We start from the raw sequence: 15,163 nt of genomic DNA on the forward strand, positions 1-15,163 counted from the left end.
TCTGAGCACTCATACAAGGCTTTGGAAGGTAGATACTAAAAAGTAGTGCTTGACAAAAGGGTTAAGTGCAGACTTCACAGCTCTACAATTTTTCACATAAAAGTCCATTGTGATCAGGTCAAGAACCCTAGAAAAGAGGAAAAAAAAGGGGGGGAAATGACAGTTTTGAGCCAATCCGATTTGCCTGGATGCTGTCTCTAGGGGTGGAGAAAGGGAAGGGGCTCTGAGAAGACTGAGAGTAGTAGCAGGGCCTGAGGAGTGTGACAAGGAGAGACTGCTCTCTTCAAGGAGGAGCTCTGAGGGCAGCAGCAAGACTTGTCTGGCAGGGACAGGAGGATAAAGTTGAGTGCTAGGCTAAAAAACCTAGGCATCCTTTATCAGGATGGGGTAACAATTTGCCCTCTCACCTGCAAGCTTCACATCAGATTCAGCTGCATGGCAACTTGGAAATACTTGTCAGGTAGGAAGAAAATTCTGGCAACATCATCTTCATTCTGTGGAAAGGTTTTGGATGAACTAGTATGCTCAGAGCCCCAGTAGACATCACAATGCTGAATGCCCATATATTAATAGTTCTGCAAGTCCAGTGAATTTTCCTGGTAACACTTTGCTCTATATCTTTGTCTGAGTAGTGACACTGTAGGCTGTGTATCCTGGACTATTTCTGCTGGGTGTCTGCTGTCATTCTCCTAACTGTTTGCAGAGTATCACTGGTAATTTCTATGTAAATTTGCTCAGGCTAGCAATTGAGCAACTTTCTGTTGACAAATGAAGGAACATCTTAATGGCAGAGAGGCTGCTTAAGTGTCTTTGGAGGGAGCTGAAGTGGCATTTTGAAGGTCATGAGAAGATCCAGTTACTGTAATGTGGCTAAGGGGAGCCCTCTCTGGAATGTCCTTCTTGACTTGATGCTGCTGCTTCTCAATGAAGTTTTCACTCTGACAGCCTTGCAAGATGGTCACTAGGGCAAACCTTTCAGACTGCCTCGGTGCTTTAAAATGGTGATGAGTTTGAACTGGAGGGGAAAAATTCATACATGGAAATTGATGGAGTTTGAACTTTTTGCTTCCTGAACGTAATTCAGGGAGAAGTGCTGGGAGGGCTCACTGTAAGCAGAAGTTTCCAGTGGAAGGTGAGGGATTTCACCCATAACCTTGAGCCCTGAATCTTATTGGAGCACACAGACTGAATGACTTGCTTAAAGTATGAAATTGCACTAGGAAAGGTATATACATATATGTACTTGTGACAGTACTCTCTGCATAATCTCTGTAGGTTTTGCACATCACCTGACAGTAGTATCCATATCCTTGTCTATTTATTTTGGGTAGAAAATTTGGATTACTTTTATTTGCTCCTGGTGAATTGGATTTGGTTTTGTCTTCCTTTGGTCTTGGATGTTCCTACTTGAGCTATCTTTGGAACAATTGCAAAAAACCATCCGTGGTTGAAGTTATAAAGTTCTCTACAGTAGAGAGGGCTGAGTGAGCTAGAGGTCAAGTAAAGAAGCAAAACCTTATTTCAGATGCGTTGGAAGATGGAAGTTTATAAGTTAGATCTGAATTTTTTGTTTTTCTTCTTTGTCCCAATGTAGATGGCTTTCTTGCACTTGTGCTCTCCTGAAAGGCAGCTCCGAGGTGTTCAGGCATTACCACAGAATAGATAGCTATAATAAATTGCCCAGAAAACTATTTTGTATTTTTTTTCTCCCAATGCCATAATCATCAATGAACAGATGAGGGAAGAACTTACCTTTATTACTTGTTTATTGGGTCTGGGTTTGATCACTCTCAAGTATTCCTGCAAGTATCACGGTCCCAATGTCCCAATGTAGTCTATGCTGTATGAATGTATATGACAGCATGACTGTGAGGAACTGTCAGTCAAATATAAGAAAACAGTAAAAAGAGTACAGCAAATAGGAAAAAAGGAGAGCTAGAAAAACTGTGATTAGTACAGATACAAAAATAAACAACATGAACAAATGGAAAGTTTCAAATTAGTTGTACTTATTTATTACATGCTTGATAAAACAAGATAATGAATCTGAATCTTATGCAGACCCCCAAACAGGCATACAAATGAAACAGGAGCATTTTATAACCACCAAATTAAACTAAAAAGAAACATTTACTGCTGAAAAAAAATTAGGAAAATCTCTCAGCATCTTCCCATCTAGAAAACCTCTTTTACCCCCACACATAAGCAAAAAAACAGATATGAGAGAGACAAAGTCAGTGTCTCTGCCCAGTATTCTTACATAACAAGCTGCCAAAATTCAGCCACAGCCTCAGCTTTGCAGTCGATGACACTGATGGGGCATTGTGCTTCTGGGATGTGTTTAACTCATTAGTTCAACAAAAGAAAATACAAAAAAATCAAATGTCTGTATTTTGATTCAGTGCAAAGTAAATAGCTCATAGATTATTTAACCACTTAAATCATTAATGCAAAAACATTTTTAAATTGATAAGGTAGAGAAGAGAAAAATAATCATGTGAACTATTGGTACACCTCTTTAAAGTGGAAACATGAAACTCAACAGAGCAAATATTTCCTTGAAGATATATGATCTGGGTAGGAGAAAATCAGAACTTAGCCACACTTTGATTGATAAGAATAAGAACAGCAACAATAATAATAATTGCTGTTATTATTATTATCCTTTATTACATGTGATTTTTTTCAGTGCTTTCATTTTGTCTGGTTTGGGTTTTTTTCCTCTGATGCACAGAGTCCTGAGATTAGAAATGCTGAGATTCCAAAAATAAAAGGAAAATTCTTACTACATCTTGCATAGAGCTAGAACAGGGAATTCATGTTCCTTATGAGTTAAAACAATTTGCTTTTCAGAATATTGACACTGCAGAAGAAGGCACATAGCATAATTATAATAAAAGGATATTTTTAGATAGTCCAGTAATAGACAGTTTTAATTGCAAGTGAAGGACACAAGTAAAGCGCACTAGAAAGGGTAAACGGGGAAAATACAAATGGAAATATTCTGGTCATTAGGGAAATGAAGCTGTGAGGCAAAAAGAGGCAGAGAGAAGAGAGGGACTAAACAATGGTTTGCAGTCCCAGTGTTAGGCACCATGCCTAACCTTTGATGGTAGGAGGAGCAGACAGGACAGTTCCAGGAGGCAGGTGCTTGTTAGTGGTAGCTTGCTGACAGTGGTGACACAGAGGAACCCCTCTGACACCTTTGCCTGCACTAGAAGGAGAGGAGTTGGGGTGCCTTGCACTCCCTGGACTGCAGGTTTCTGCCACTAAGTGCTTTGTGGTGGCCGAGCAGCCTGGCTTTGGCTGCAGCTCCAAAGCCTGTGAGGGGTGATTTTCTTAGACACCTACCCTTCAGCCAGGGATTACTGCTGCTATTGTCACTGCAATGCCCAAATAAAATTGGAAGGGACAAGGATGGTGTGCTCAAGCTCTTATGCTGACAGCATTCCCAATCTACTTTATTTTGGCTGTAAAATTTCAGTTTTGGCAGTTCAGCTGAGGAATCTTGGGCTGGTTTTAGCAGGGAGAGTGGAGGATTTAAAGTGAATTTTGCTGCAGCCATGTTGCACTAGAAGTTCACTTGAGGAGAAAAAAACCCAGGTAATTTGTTTTCCAATTTTTAAAAACTTCTATCCTTTTGCAACTGCCCTTTTTCCATTTCTGCCCTCCTGTCTCAACTTCTTCTTCTTGTTATATCTCATCTCCCTTTTCTTCCATTTTATTCCTTCAATTTTTTTTCTCTTCAGTATAGTGCTATTTTCTTCTCCCAGTTCCCTTCCTCTCCCACTAAATACAGTAAGTGATATTTTTAACATTTTTCAGCACTGACTATCTGGACTGTAAAGATTGAGGATTCACTGGCAGTAGGTAATCATATACTAAATTGCAAGTTAGCCTGCAGGTAGCTATTTTGTTGATGGAACTTGGGTCTGGCACAGGTTGATTAGTAAGAAGCAGCCATTTTCTCTAAAAAACAAGAAATATATTTATTCTAACAGAGCATCCCTCAAGCAGATTCAATCAAAAATGTGAAACTCAGATTGTTCCGAAGTGTCTCGCAGGATCCTCTGTCTCCCTGGTTGTGCATGGTGGTCTCTCTCTTTATCGGGACCTAACGAGCTGTTTATGGAAACGTAGTGGTAGAAAACTAGGCTTTGTCTTTAGCTTCACTATAAGGTTGTGGGGAAAGTGACTCTGAAATAGACAGCAAATGGACCCAGAGATAAGTGAAAATACTGCAAAAATGTCAAGGAATAGACAGAAGGTCATGGCTGATTTTTCCAAGCTCTTTTCCAGACTCTGCTGGTGATATGTTGTGCTTCAGTTCTCCCACCTGTGAAATTTCTGATTTTTTTTCTTGTTAGGCTTTTCAAGCACAAATAAAACTCTAGTTTCATCAAAAAGATGAAATTTGAAAAGGAGTTTAGTTTGCATCTTCACCAAGTTGTCAAGTAGATGGCCTACACTTCTTGTCACTCACTTCCCAATAAGATGCTGTGTCTCTCTGGGGTTTGGGAGTACCCTCAAGCTGGAATAAGCACAATGGGAGGGTGGCAGGGGACCATCACAAGGACAGCAGAGCTTTCAAAGCACTGTGGCAGAGTTCTTATGAAGGGAAGTGGTTTTATTGTTTGTGTCCAATGCAATTACCAGGTTACTTTTAATAGATGTTGGAATGTCTCTTAGGCTGTGGAAATATCTGACACCTCCCCATTTCCCTCTCAGCAATGTTGCAAATTCTTCCCCTCCCTTTTTAATCCCTTTACACATAGAGAGGCACAGATGTCTACACTAAAGGCTGTAAATTTTTTTTGTCTTTCCTTTAAGCTGTCTCAAGATTTATTAATTTCTCAGAGAAGGGCTATATGCCCCTTATTAGCATGCTGGATTCTAAAGACTAAGTGCTCTGTAACATAGACTAAATGAGATCTGAAGAGGTTGGCATACAGCCTCATCTCTTGCTCTGTGTCTGTCTTCCACCCTAATTTGCTTTATATATAAAATAAAAATGTCAACTGACTCAGAGACAAACTGTGATCGGCATTTCTGGCGTCTCTATAAAAGCTGTCTCAATTATTCATCAGGGCGCTGCGTGCAGCAGGAGGAGTGATGACATGTCACTCGTGTGTAAGCACCCAGCACATTCCCTTTGAAGTGAGCATCGGATCGAAGTCCCCATCAACCCTGGAGCTTACAGTCAGCCCTTAACTGTAAAAAAATGCTTTCAGAAATAAAGAGGGGGCGAGCACTGTATTGGCAAACAAGAAGGAGGATTTTGAAGAGCCAAGGGGGTTGGGGTAGCCAGGCTAAAAGAAACGTAGGAAGTTTGTTGCCTTTAATTTTCGTGATTTTTGGCTGATTTCTTATGACATTAGTTACAGCATTGGGTGTTTTGTCTTTTTTACTGACAGTTCAAAATTAAAATGAAAAGAGAACTCAGAAGGAACAGATGTTGTTACTATAGATGGCTAGAGTGGTACTTATTATATCTCATTTCTGACTTCTGTCAACTCAAACAGCTTCTTGTCTATTCCACACTGTAAAAAAAAATGAAGTCACCCATGGCAAAGTCATGGCACAGCCACACCCTGTCAAACTCAGTGTTGCAAAAGCTGACATCCATCAGCCACCCAAATGCCACTGTGCCACATGTGCCACAATTCAGCCATGGTGGCCGAATGGTGTTATGCAGTCACTAAATTACATAGTATAGCACCTCTCCTCCTTCTGGCACAGAAATAGCATAACCAGCTTTTAGCTGTTGAGATTGATGCCAATAAATTTTCGGTCATCTCCCTTCATGGCTGTTATTATGCTTCACACTGTAATCAAAGAGAACTTTGCAGTGATTAGTTATCAGGTAGTGGAAAAATGTGGGTGGGTTTTTAGCATCACAGCTTTGGGTGGAAGATTACATTACTCACACATGTATACAGCACACAAAATGGGAAGAGGAAGTGGTGATGATTGCCAGTAGAGAAGGTGCAGAATCTGCTTAAAAATTACTGTTTCCTTGGACATGTCTCTTCTTTCCATTTGAAAAACAGCAAAGAATTGTTCAGTACTGTATCACTGCTTAAGAGTTTAACAATCTCATTCGTGGATATCAAATTGCTGCTTAATACAAAAGGTAATTTGTAAATAATTTTAGAAATAAAGTACTGAATATGATTATAGCTGTATAGGGGGTCAGATTCTTCCTTTCCTGAAAGCATTTGTAAAAACATTTCCCTACTTTGTAGGTTTCATAGACTTTAACATGATCATGTAGCCATGCAGTCATCTATCTCTGAAAGCTATTTATTAACAGTGATTTAGCATTTGCTATTTATCACTCCCCCATTTGAAAACTTTTTTTCCTGTAGTCAGGAACTGGAAACCGTACCGTGCCACCACTCGCACACTGTGAATAGCAGATAATTGAAGTGAGCAGCTCGCAAGTGTTCTGGAGGCGGAAATGTGCTCGAATGAACTATTTGGTGGATGTTTCTGAATAACAAACCCATTCACAGAAATATGGTTCAGTCCATGAGGAATAAAGAAGGGCCAAAACTGCATGGATTTTATTTTCAGTGAATTAAAAATCTAACCGTAATCGTTATCACTCAGTGATTTATACACAGTATCGATGATAAAAGGCTTTGTAAGAGTTAGAAGTGCTGCCTTTTGCAGAGACTGTACAACCTGTGTTGGTCATAAGAAAGAGTTGATGATGAATCAGAGCAGTGTGTATCCCAACTTTATGGTAGTAAGGAACCCTCTGGCTCCATCTGGGTGTCTATTACAAGAAAAGATCAAGCTGTGAAATGGTGGTGCAGGTTTTTAACCATTCACTCATCCCTTAGAAAGACTGGAAAGGGTGAGGTTTGAAATTTGGTTATGATAAATGTACAAATGTGCACAAGCCTTCGGCAGGGTTTTCTTCTGTCCCTACAACACAGCATAATTTGTTGGCAAGGACTCAGAATACTGGAGGGACGTCCTTACCAGAGATGAAGCAGTGTCACTCAAAAAAGTTGTCACCAAAATATAGTCCAGTGCTTCATAATTTCAGCAGTTCCATATATATTTAAAGGGTTATGCTCATAGTCTAAAAGGAGTTATAGAGGTAGTTGCAAAAATTCTGTGCTTTGTGAGGTTTTAATGAAGAGCTATTTCCTATCATGTAAAGATTTTTAATCTATTTTATTGTATTTGGAAAATTAATCTGTTATTTGTCCCAAATATGACACCTGTTGTACATGGTTAAATTCTGTTCTTTGTTGTAAGTTTTGAAAGGTAAGCTCAAGTGACAATTAATGCCCTAACTTTTCATGTGACTTCACAAAAGTTCATATAGTACTTTGGATGTCTTTGTAACTGCAGCAGTGGTAACAGTGTGAGCTGAGAGCTGAAAGGGGTTGAGGTGGTATCATTTTTCAAAAGAAAAGCCTCTATTCCAGAAACTGACAGTACTCTGATTATGGAAAAAACCCAACTAATCTCTTAGTTGAGAAGACTTATGAACTTAATGTAAAGCCTCACCAGTTTTCTCAGTGTGTTTTTAATTTAGAAACTTAATCATGTTTCCATCGCTAACAAATTTGCTGAATCAAAAGGTATAACAGTGATTAGATCATGTCACTGAATGAATTATGTTCATGAATAACTTTAGTAAGAATAACCATTTATTCTAGGAGATAAGTGGTTGTGGATGAAATCCTAAGGAGTGTCTGTTTTCACATTCTTTTTGGTTCTGTGATTTGTGTCCAGTCTCTGTGATCTGAGAATGGGTATTTTCTGTCACCATCTAGGATTTTACTCATGTTACAGCCTAATTCTTCTTTTGATTGTCCTATACAAATTCTTGTTAATTTAATGGGAGTGATAGAAGAATAATGGAGTAGGGGGAGATTTCCAACCTCAAGGGGGTGAAAAAAGATGGAAAAAAAAAAAGAAGCAACTGCTTCATGGAGCAGAGCTTGGCATTAATGCTTAAACAGATGGCTGTGATGATAGGACTGCAGGCACCAGCAAGTCAAGGTAGAGCGGACAGAGAATATTTGTTTTGTACATGTGCATGATAAGTAGGAGCAGTCACATCGCTTGTTCTTTTTATAATGTGAGTCATGACAAAACTGCTTTAGCTTTCAGGAATTTTAAAGAGGATGAGGGGAGGAAAACACTTGGTATCTGCAATTTAATGCTTTTAACTGGAGAAAGAGTGGTTAGCTAATACTCAAGTGTTTCACGTGTGCAGGCACTAAAATACCCAGAGAGTAGTTAAATACTCCTTGGAGAACCCTCACAGCCACCTCATTCTCGCCTCATCACGACAGCCTCACTTCCCACGTTGGGAGAAAAAAAAAAAAAAAAAAAAAGGAAAAAGCCCCATCCTGAGTTGCCAGTAAGGTGGGAGATGTGGGAGATGTGTGGATCATTTTTCAGTTCTGCTCTTCTGTTTGCCTTCTTTTCAGCTGGGATTCAGATGTTTAAGTTATTAGCTATTAATTTGCTCTGTGTAGTGTCTCCTCAGGTATAATTTCTTTCAAGTCAAAGGAAATCCAGGATGAGTTCCTAACAGTTAGTATCCTATCAAAAAAGAGTCCCTACAACACAGCATAATGGCACTGGACATAGGTCTGGCCCTGTTCTTCCAAAAGCCAGTGACTGTCCCTGCCTGAGCTGTAGGAGACCCTCTGCTGTGTCCTCATAGTCTAAGCTCATGAGCAGTCCTGCCTGCTAGAGCAGCTCTTCTTCCATCCTGTGGGAGCACCCAGTCTCCCTTAAAGGAATCAATTACAAGTTCATAATTACAAAAAGCTCAGACCAAAACACAACAAAAAGCAAAGTAACTAACCAACCAATCAAAAAAAAAAAAAAAAACAAAAACCCAGAAATAAGAAATATATTTGCTACTTTGCTGAGAATAGTAGATTACAGAACTAGGAGATGGAAAAGCCTTGCTATATTCCATTTAGTCAGTTTGCTTAAGTACAAAGCAGAATTATTCCCCAGCAGTGTAACTTGCAGGGTTTTTCTATTATGTATAAAGGTAGTATTTATTACATATTTATTACTGCAGAGCCACTGGGATTTTCATGTTACTGTTGCAGCTAATGAGGTGGCACAGTTCTACCCTGAGGTCTGACCTAGGCAGCTTCTTGGGCTCTTGTCTGTTTTCTTGCCAGCAAATCATCACTGGCTAATTTTGTTTTCCTGAAGGGATTGCTCCTGGATTCAAAAGCACTTAAGGGAAGAGTTATAAGGATGAGAGAAGACAATGGATGAATAACAGGAAATTAGTTTTTCTGCTGGAAAATATAGTTGAAAAGGGGATATGGGGAAAATATTGGCAACCAATTATTCAGTTCATTGGTAACCAATTAGTAACTGTTGTGAGTATATCAAATTCCTTTAACTCATAAGGTGCTTGTTAGCTTGCAGGATTGAGTGTCTAGTACTGAGATTCATAAGTCTTAATTATCAGCAATTCCTAGACACATTTGACTGTGAGTCATGGCATGCAGGGCGCTTCTGGTCTTATCTTAAGTTCTGCCTCTGTGCCCGCGTACTGAAAGAGATTCTCCCTGCCGTGCATAATTACGATGTTCCAATGACACTGCTTTAGGACATCGCAGATAAAAACAGAAAAGCTGGGCCACGTGGCACCAATAAATTTATTCTGCTTTCTCAGACTTGTTCAAAGGATTTTGGTGTGTACTTATAGACTTTGTGCTGGATCTTGGACTGTCTGCTTTTGCATCCCTGATTATATGCTGGGTCAGGTGCTTTCGACCCCAACTGACATGACAATAGCCTTAAATGTTCTATCATATTCTCTGGCTAATTTTACAGAGGTGAAGCTGTGGGTTTATGCCTGACATGTATCAATTTAATACTGCTAGAATGTGTGGATGTCTGGTATTAATAATTGTGCAATTGTGCCCTTTTGTCAGAGAACATTCAGGGACAGCCAGCAGGGTGTGGTATTGCAGAAGTCACAGGGGTTTCCTACCTAGGAGAACTGTCATCTGTCTTGTTTTGCCCTGTCTCTCCAATTCATATTAGAGACTTTATACCCTGTTCCAAGCCACTATCATGAGTGTGCTCTCAGACATACGAGTAGGCTATGTCCAGCTTCTGCAGCAAGGAGTTCAGTTCTGCAGAATTTCAGAGCCTGCCCTTTGATCTCAGAATGCTCTTATGCCATATCCAGTATTGGAGAAAAAATGGGTTTTGTAAAGGACACCTATGAGGAAAACAGAGATGCAGAAATTCCTTTTTTACTGAAAGGAAGTATCAGGTATGTTTAGTGTGTGAGCACTTTGACTGAGCTCCATGCAACTCTATGTAAGTTGCAGATACTTTTATACACCACAGAAATCAGTTATTAACTTAGTAAATTGGGTTGGTGTTAATTTTTGAGAGGCTGTTCAGAAAAGTGTAGTTATGGACCTGGACTCAGCAGACAGAAATTCATTTGTTCTTTTCTTTTTAATCTAAGAATGTCATTTGGTATCAGAGTCTCAGGAGGTGCTGGAACATAGGCTGTACTAGTGGCTCCTCTTGGACTCAGTTCAGAATGGAGGTAGGTTGTCTTAGCATGGAGTAAATATTAAGGACAGAAGGATGTCCCATTGTTATGTCCCCTCTCATATATCCATGAAGCACAGTGATATGATGCGTAGGAATGAATTTACCCCATCCTTTATAGGAGAATTCATCTGGAAATTTGAGAGTCAAATCTCCTAAACTATTTTCTTCTTTGTTAATATGAGTTTTGTGCTCTACGTTATAGCTGTAAAGAAGGGTTTGAAAGCATATGCCAGGCATCAGAAGGCAGCTATTTCTGAGTTGAAACGTGACAATTTTTTAGATCCACGGGTTCTTTTACTCTGTCCACTGAAATTCCCATTTCGTTCTCTCTCTCTGGTCTTTTAAGCTTTGTGAGTTTGCTCTCACTATTAACCTTTTTCTGAGCAGCATTTTCCTGTCTCTTTGCTGCCTCACATCTAACTGATCTTCTGCTCACTCTTTTTAGGACTCATCTTTTTCCCTTGAATTGCACTTGTCTATTGCTACAGTATCTGAGCCAGGTCTCTTTTCAAGAATAGAGGCAAACAGCTTTTTAAGTGTGAGAAACTCAGAAAACTGTGAATGACTTTTCCAGAGCTCACTTCCCTCCACTCTTAAACTGCCAGAGATTTCATCCATAGTTCCACAGAGCAGGGAGAGATGACTGGAGAACAAACTTTGAAGGCTGAGGGAAGTAGAGGCAGAGGAGAAGAGACTTCTTCCTTTCTGTACCAGGAGGCTTTCCCCTAGGATGGGAATGGTGTACCTCTGCATAACAGAGCAGGGAGGAAAAAATCTCCAGGGACTGCTGGATTTCCTGTCTTTTTTTTTTTTTTTTTCCATCCTTCAGTGCACAAAGCTTTGCTTGAGGCAGGAACTTGATCATGTTTTCTTGATTTCTGAAGGTAAAGAAGGAGTAGTTTGAGTTCTGAGTTTTATTCCAAATGTAACAGAAGAGCTTTTTGAAGTCAAGTTTACCTACTGTTCTCAAGAGTTTGTCTTCCCTTCCACACTGTGCCCTCAGTTGGTGTGCGTGAAGCCTCTGGCACCCTGGAGGGAGGAAATGTATCCTGGAAAGGTAATTCTTAGTCTTGCATGAGTATAAAGCTGTTTCCTGAAATCCTGAACAGAGAGTTGGCTATGGTCCCAGCTGGAGATGAGAGCATAGTAAATTCAGTCTGTGAAAAGCCCACTTACACAAGAGGGTACCTTAGGTCATTTACAGTCTTTTCTTCATTTTGCTGCTGTGATGCAATGGAAACAGGAGCAAGTCATCAGAGGCCCAGTGTCCTGGGATGAACTTGGATCTAGAACTGACCTCTTCTCCTTTGCTTTCTTTTCCTTCTCTCTTCCTCCCATTTCTTTCTATTATTTAATTTTATAAACAAACGTCCCCCAGTGTGCACTGTGTAAATATTGTCACTGAATTACTGTCTGTTTGCTTAGCTCATTAGAGAAAGCCATGATAAGCTTTTTAATTACAAATTACCTTCACCAAATCAATTTCTTTTATTTAATGAACTGAAGAAAACTGCAAATGGGAGGGGTAACACTCTGTTTTCCCCTGAAGCATAAATGAACTACCTCCAACCCCCAATTTCCTACATAAAATCAAGGTAGCCAGGAAATAGATTCTCTAAGATTTTAAAAAGTGTGACTTGAAGAGTATCTTGAGCCTCTCTTTGTTTTCTGTCCTGTGTAGTTACTCCTTTTGGGAGGATTGTTTTGTGCTTATCTCTTTTGCATCTTATTCTGTGTCTTCATTTTCCCCTTAGAGCACCAATCACGGAACTGAAAGCAAAGTGTGTGAAAGCAAACCCATTCACATATCTTTTATACCATGCTCCTTGGTGAAATGTTGCTTCTCTGGAAGGACAGCACCAGTAGAAGGAAGGTTGTTCAGCAATTCCAGAGGGAACTGGTTGGATGGAGATTGTGAGTGGCTTTACAGGCAGCTCATGCCAAAAGGATTGTGGTTCAGAAAGGAAGGAAGACAGACAAATCGATTGAATTGGTCAGTGGCCTGATGAATGTGTTTGCAGACCACAGTTTTGCTGTAAGACCTTGAATTGAATAAAATGTCAAAAATAGGATAGCCTGAATGATCCTAGGACATCCACAGGTAGACTACGGCAGAAATGAGTGTATTAAGCATTGCATTTCTCAGTTGTGGACTCTATTTCAGTGCACATATAATTATCACTTTTGTCAATGGAGTGACAAAATTAGAGGAGTATCTGCATTTCACAACTGATTTACAATCTAGCAACTCAGGGGAATTGATCAGAGAGGAGGGTTTGTGCTGAGGTACCGGTTAGGACTGTAACCTAGAGCAAGTAAGGCATGGAACAACTCCCCATTTTGTTTATTTACTTTTGAGGGTGGACCTCTCCAGTAAAGTGGTGGGATAGACAGGTGTTTACAGTGATGTGTTAAACTGCTTGAGATACAGTTACCAGAATTGTCTATTTGCTTGATTTTAAAACTGGGACTGGCTGTAAGGGAAAAGGTTCTCTGCATATTTGTGTAAAATTGCCTTGTATCCTTGTTTTGGTATATTGTCAGAGTGGGTAGCATTATCCTCAGATTCTTCTTTGAGCCTAAAAACAATTAGATATTCCTAGTAAGGTGGTCAAAAGTGAAGTAATTCACAAAGCTAACACTTAATTTATCACCTGTACACTTCAATATCAATGTTCTACAGAACTCTGTAAGGACAACCCACGCTTCTCATAGCTTGTTCATTCTTACCTTATTTTTCTGTGAGTTCTTTCAGTGCTACTACTGGGGCAGATCTTAACAATTCTGCTGAGTGTGACTTCATTATTTCATTCTTTCTCAGTTCACCCAGTGTAGAGGGTTAGGAAATACTTAGCACCATGGCACTGAAAAGAACCAAACTAAATAATATTTTTGAACACTTAAAAAATCATTTGGGGCTCAGATGAAAAGTACAGCAATGAAAACTACAGCCAAAACTTTTTCAACCAAATCAGCACTCTGGATTCTTGCCACTTGGGTGGTTTCTTAGATAAGAGAACATGACAGCAACCATAGGCCTTACAGAGAGGAGGAAAAGCAGTGTTCAAAGCTTCTAGAAGGGTTCCTTTGACATATAGAGGAACTCCTTTCAGCAGGCCACTGAAACCTTGCATGGACATAGGGAAGTGGCTGTGTTACTGTGCATCATCTCTGTTCCCTACGGCTGAGAAAGCTTCAGCAAGAATATCAGAAAAGATAAGCCTGATTCTCTCCTGATCAGTATTGCATTGGACTTGTTCTTAAACATAATGAACCAAATTTTGGAGCATTTGTCTGCTGCTTTCATAATATAAAATTGGTATTTATTTTCTTTATTTATTTATAATGAAATCCATTTGTCATAGTGCTAATTTCTGGCTGGCAGAAAAATGACCATGGGAGGGCTGCAATAGAAGAGGTGGGCACGGCTATGACTGTTCTTCACTTCTTACTTCTAATTGCAAGGACAGCTCTTTGAAACTACAAATAGGGTAACAGCAATCAAAGCAGTTTCTTGGAGACTGAAGGGCAGCAGTTAGCCATTTCTATCTTCCACCCTCAAACTGCAAGTACAGCTTTTTTGCTGGTCTCAGTACAATCAGAATGTGTTTGCTAAGTGAATCCATGTGCTGCAGATGAACAGGTGTCCCTTATGTCAGATTACAAAACATCCTAGATCTGCAAGGCCCCTGGTCTCCTGGGGGGTAATAATGAAAGAAAATCCAATCTTCTGTATTTAAGCAGTAATAAGAATCTTCAGTGAAGCAGAACCCTTTTCTGTGTCTCTCTGCTGCTGCCTTGCTGTTTCGCATAATGATTGTGCCTACTGAGAGGATGCAGCCAGGACTTCTTAGTACAGTAGTCTGGCTACTTTGTGGTGAAGGCAGGGTGGATCCTTGATTTCAGCCCATGCTTGTCCATGCTCCCCAGTAGTTGACTGATCAGAGAAGTGAACAAGGAATTTGAGAGGTTTTGTCCTCTGGAACTCAACTGAAGGCACCTCGGTTTAAAGTGCAGTAGAGTTTTTACTAGCAAATACTAGTTGTGAGAATCATGTCAAGGTCAATGAACACCCATTACTATGTATTATTACTTCTTACAAACAGGATGCAGACCTGTGTTTGGTGTTTCACAAATACCCTGAGGCAGACAAGTTAATGAGAAACAACCCATGCTTCTAGATCAACCTAAGAAGTTCTTTCTCCAGGACTTACTGAAAGGATACTTCCAGAGTGATGGACCCTTTTGGATTCTGAGTATCTTTTTCTGTAGAACTGTGTCTTCTGGAAAGAAGATCCCTGGCCTGGTGAGATTTTCTAGGAACCATTTCACTTGAGGTGGTTAAAGGCATAATACCAAAAAGGTGAATGGCTTGTCAGAGCCTGCTGAACTTCAGCAGCAACCTCTCTTGATGATTTCTAGCCAAGATAGGGATGAACTATTAAGAGATAGAGAAGCCATTACCCAGCACTTAAAAAGAGAAAAATTGCAAGTAACCTGGTTATTTTATTGTGAAAAATCCCCCAAAGATTTTGAGTTGTGTGTCTGCAACAGACGAAGTTAATGCATGATGTAAGAGGTT

At 39.9% G+C, this 15,163-nt stretch overlaps 1 protein-coding gene across 8 annotated transcripts in view; it reads left to right on the forward strand.

Moving 5' to 3' along the window:
• Positions 1 to 15,163, forward strand: part of NRXN3 (neurexin 3) — a 906,050-nt gene that overhangs the window by 477,841 nt on the left and 413,046 nt on the right. The gene's annotated exons all lie outside the window — the stretch shown is intronic.

This window comes from Prinia subflava, chromosome 5 (assembly GCF_021018805.1).
Source record: "Prinia subflava isolate CZ2003 ecotype Zambia chromosome 5, Cam_Psub_1.2, whole genome shotgun sequence".
Lineage (NCBI taxonomy): Eukaryota > Metazoa > Chordata > Aves > Passeriformes > Cisticolidae > Prinia > Prinia subflava.